This window comes from Triticum dicoccoides, chromosome 3B (assembly GCF_002162155.2).
Source record: "Triticum dicoccoides isolate Atlit2015 ecotype Zavitan chromosome 3B, WEW_v2.0, whole genome shotgun sequence".
NCBI lineage: Eukaryota > Viridiplantae > Streptophyta > Magnoliopsida > Poales > Poaceae > Triticum > Triticum dicoccoides.
The window spans coordinates 434,300,745-434,306,073 of NC_041385.1; positions in this window are offsets into that span (position 1 = coordinate 434,300,745).

The following is a 5,329-nucleotide window of genomic DNA, read 5'->3' on the forward strand; positions in this document are numbered from 1 at the left end:
TCCATCATGTTTCTTTCATTGAGATCTTGGTAACTATATCACATGTTAAAAGTTTGGACAAAAAAAATAGAAAAAAAGAGGATACAATGAAAATGAAAAATAAAAAATGAAAACCAGAAAAAAAACAAAAACCATAAAAAGGAAAAAATAAAGCTGAAAAAAATAGAAACCGAAAGCACATTTGTGTTTTTCACTTTTTTGGGAAGCACACCGGTATTTCTTTACTTTATGGGAAGCACACATGTGCTTTCACTTTCTGAAAAGCACAGTTGTGTTTTTTTTTTACTTTTTGGAAGCACAGCTATGGGAAGCATATGTTAGGATCAATGTCACAGGATTTTTATTGTGTAGATAAGCTTGAGCCTCGCATGCCAATCTCTGTAAAACCATGATGGTGTGCGGACAAGAGTTTTATCGATCCCTTTTCTCCATCGGTACTCCCGTAAAACTTCTCTTCTGTATGTGTGGATTCGGTCGTCTAGTAACCACGTTACGCCAAAGTGACTGGGTATAATTTTGTAGGGGGGAAAATCCAAAATAAACCATGAACTCGTAGACGAAAGCTAAATCAAGCCCTGAACTTCCAATCCCTTGAATCAGCACACCAAACTCTCTGATTCCAGTCTATTTTGAACCTTGAGAGGGTTCTCAAACAGGGTTTATCGATGTGGCACACCAAACAGGGTTTATCGATGTGGCACGTAAAATGTACATGGCATTTAAAAAAATGTTTATACAATGTCAAAACATATTCGTGTGATTAAAAACTGTAACATTTCCAAAATATTCACGAGTTTCAAAAAATGTGTTTGTGACATTTAAAAAAAGGTATACAATGTTAAAACAATGTTTGCATAATTTTAAAAAATGTGCCATACCAATAAAAGAATATATGTGACATTTTTTTGAAAAAGTGTGTACAATTATAAAAATATTTAAACAATGTGAAAATTATTCATTTATTTTTCAAAATTGTAAAATGTGTATTTGGCAAAATGTTATCGCGCATTTAGAAAAGTGTTGAAAACAGGTAATTTTAAAAAATGCGGACGATGTATTTGAAAAATGTCAAAAGTGTGCGCGAATGTATTTCATGTGTGTGTAAAAAATTCACATTGTGTCCTAAGAAAAATTAGACATGTGTAATAAAGAAAACTGGTTAAAACCGGCATAGAAACAAAAAGTAAAGCAAAACAAAAGAATGAAAAACTGAAGAACCAATGAGAAACTATTACAAAGAAGAAAAAGGCGAAACAAAACCAATGAAAAAAGAAAGAAATACCAAAGGAAGAAAAGAAAACAAAAACGAAAAAAACAAAGAAAAAACATAGCAGAGGAAGCGTAAGCTACTGCATTAATGGGCCAGCCCTTGCCACATCAGCGAACACCAGCTAAAAACTGTCAAGGTTTAAAATAGACGGAGATAAAAAATTTGAAGTGCCGATTTCAGGGTTTGTAAATTTAGAGTTCGATTTAACTTTTATCTATAAGTGTAAGATTTATTTCAAACTTTTTTCACTTGTAATCAAAATTTAAAATGCACAAGCCCGACAGACACAGGCGCTACTATACACACGATCCCACGTGGCAGCGCCAACAGCGTGCGTACACGTATGAGGCAATTTGTTTTTTGTTAGCTGATGCGTGCATAGCATATCGTTCCCAGACCGTGCAGACCGTGTCATTTGTGAAGCAATTTGGCGCACACACATCACCGCCGTCAGGGTTGTTTTGTTTTATAATTGTATTGCATCGTTAGGGAACTTTTAAGACGGATCCGTAAATCTTCCGTGACCATCCCAATTGTATATGTTCGGACCACGGAAGCCATCCGACGCGGTCTTGTATCGGTCCGCAGGACGGTCCGGACACGAGTTCTCTCATAAATCGAGGACAAACTTGAGGCTTTACGGGATTCTGGACCGCTCCCAAGACCGGTTCTGACCGCCCTAGCCCACCCAAACCCCACCCGCCGCTCCCATGCTTTCGTGCCGATGCACGCGCCGATTAGCGCTACGCATTCATTTTGGCTCGAGCACGCAGCGGCCGACATTGATGTCGCAATGTGACCGGAGGGAGGGAGGGCGACGCTGACCGACGCAGGTTCCAAGGAACCAACTCCGGCCGCTGCGCCGCATTGAAGCGGACGACCCATTCGCTTGGGCCTTGCCCCAACTATTTAAACCATGCGTCGACGATGGACATAGTTGCATCCCCCTTCGCTCCCCCGTCTTCGTGCCCGAGCCCCTCCCTCCTCCTCTTTGACCCAAGCTCAGGCGATGTCAAAGTCGTGGTGCTCTGCGCCGCCAGGCGGAGTAGGCGGAAGCTCCTCCTTCGACGGTTCTTGGCGCCACCGCAGACGCTCTTCGGGCCCGTCGGTGTCCATGGCGGACGGCTCCTCCGCCAAGGAGGAGATCGTCATCTCCTGTGGTGACGAGGAGGCCCAGGCGCTGGCGCCGTAGCTGCAGCAGCCGCTCTGACTCCTCATGGAGGCTGCTCTGACGGACAAAGATTCCGTCTGTCAGAAATAATGACGGAGCACTTGATCCATTAAATGGGGTCGTCGTTGCCGTTGCCGACGCGCGTGAAAGAGGAGCCGCCATCCCCGCCACGCCACCGCGTGAAGCCCGAGCCGGCCTCCACGCTCCTGCCCGTTAAGGAAGAGCCGGTCTCGCCCCGGCATAACCGCGACGTCCAAATCGTACGCCGCGTGAAGGAGGAGCCTGCCTCGCCCCCGCACCACCGCGGCGTACAGATCAGGCGCTGGCTCAAGGAGGAGCCTACGTCCCTGCCATGCAGCAGGTACGGTCGCGTCGACGCGCCGTTCTTGCTGCCATCGCCTCAGCCTCAAGGAGGAGCTGCCGCCCGTGATCAAGAAGGTGCGGGGCCGCCTCCTCCACTACCTCGATGGTCCCTCGGGCTCAAGGCTTGTTGTGTCCGAGGTAGAGCGTGCGGCTCGGCAGCAGGAACGGGACGACCGGCGCAATGCTATAGTCCCCGCTCTGTGTTTCGCCAAGAGCAACATGGCGCCGGATTGGGTCCGCAACGACCCAGACCTCGCCGCCGCGTGGGCGCTCGACCGCTCTGTGACCACCGCGGAGACAACCGCCAGGCGTCACCGCCGCCTTGACGGTGGGCTCGTCAAGATCGGCGAGGAGTTGGCGCTTAGCGACTGCCCTGCCAACGCCGGTCGCGGCAAGGCCGCCGCTAGGCTCCGAAGGCCACGTTGGCAGTGGCCGCGGCGGCACTCCGCACGACGCATCAGGAGGTGGAGCGGCTCCTCCGCGAGCGGCTGGCAGTCGCCGGACAAGGCTGCCGCGGCCCTTCGGGCTGTTCCGCCGCTAAAGGGACCACGACAATGACGACGACGACACCGACGAAGACGGCGGTGCGGCAGGGCAGGGTGCCCACGCGTACGAAGTAATCGTCCGGTATAGTGTTTAGATTTTTTTTTTAGTTTTTTTAGTGAAACGGTCAAAATGTCGACCTTTTAAGTAAATTATATCCGAACGTTAATGAAATCTGTCCGGTTTAATCAAATTTCGTGAGGTTGGTTTGAATTGTTGACCGGATGTATACAGTTAGGATTGGATGTCATTTTTTCGCATTTGTGTTCGTGGATTGGTCTCCCTGTCTGCAGACCGATACGAAAGCAAATTTATGGTCGAAGCCTGACGGCGGTGCAGTCGTTATTTGGATTGACAGTGCGCATGCCATGGTCCATGAACGCGAGACACCTGCATGAAGTTGCTTGCAACGCGAGACACATGCTCGGAGACGGCGGTGCGATAGGGCAGGGTGCACAATTCGAGACACATGCATGAAGTTGCTTCAGTTTCTGTTGTGCACAATTCGATTAGGCCGCAGGCTGCATGGTGTAAAACGACGCACTCATGGCTTCGTGACGGTAGGGATCGATCGCGCGCCAGAAAGAGAAGACCGCGAGATGTGACGGCGACAACTCGGGCGTGGGCCTGTGAGATCCTAGCTGTAGCACAATCGGACGGACGGCAAAAGAAAACCGGCCATGCATGTGACGCGAGATCTTGGGCGACGACAAATCGCCCGCAGCTTTTTCTGCGTGTTTCCTTCGCGGCACCACGTCTCGCCGGACCACGTCGTGCATGCATGCACGGCCCGCGTGGGTTCAGTCCCGGCCAGCCGGCCCGGCGTTGCATGCGATGTCTCTGCCAGTGTGCCTACCGCGTTCTTGATGAACTCTACCCAATGGCCTACAACGTTTTGTTGTTTCATGATTTGAACTCACGACCGACTATCAAGTTCCCGCGTAGTACCTCTGTACTACGAGATCGACCGGCTTTGAAGGATTAATCCGACGAGACGTAACACAAAAGCAAAGGTTATCACAAAAATCAAAGGTTAGTGAAGAACTGAAAAGATCGAAAATAATTTACCTATCTTTTGAGCTAATCTTCAGGACATCTAAAAGCTAGTACTACTAATAAGAGAGGCACGAGGCCAGAGATCGTTGCTCTAGCGCCCAACTCAGCATCTATCAATTATACTCCCATCCCAAATTACTTGTCTTAGATTTGTCCACACACTGATGTATCGAAAACGTACCTAAGACAAGTAACTTGGGATGGAGGTAATAGTAACCAGTATTCAAAAATGAAAAATGAAAACAATGGTAGTAGGCACCAATCAGCCCGATCTTACAACCACGTGCTGGCCAAGTACTAGCATAGTGAGTATTATGGTCCTTCTGTGGGTGGGTATGATGGTTCTTATAACTTTGCAGCTAGATAGAGTGACATCCGTCTCTCTTGTACTATCTGGTGGGATGGCGAAATCTGAATGTGACACCAACGCCACGGCTAACTATATCTATAGCTCCCCACTCTGGAACTACTAGCACTGCGGTGTGCACCTGCGAGCCCTGTCAAAATCTTCTTTGTAAGTAGAGATGTCGCTTGAAGACTGCAGGAAAACAAAAACTAGGTGTTTTCTTCATATATTTTTTCCATCTCTCTTTGGAAGTATCCCGGCGGAATCGCTCCGCAGGAGAGCAAAAATGTTCATGCCCCGTTCCACATCGAGATGGCGACGCTTCTCTCAAATGTCTTCTTATTATTCCAGGGCAAATGGTTACATATAGGAGAAGGAGGGCCACGGAGGCCTGCTGGTGGGCCCACAAGCTCACATGGTGCGCCCTAGAGCTTGTGGCTCACTGGTGGGCCCCCCTTTTAGAGTTAAATGGCAACGCTTTTAGAGTTTTTCTTTTTTTACCAAAATCATCACACTGATTGTTATTATATTGATCGACAACTATACTAGAATCGCTCTAAGAGCATCTACAACTAGACCC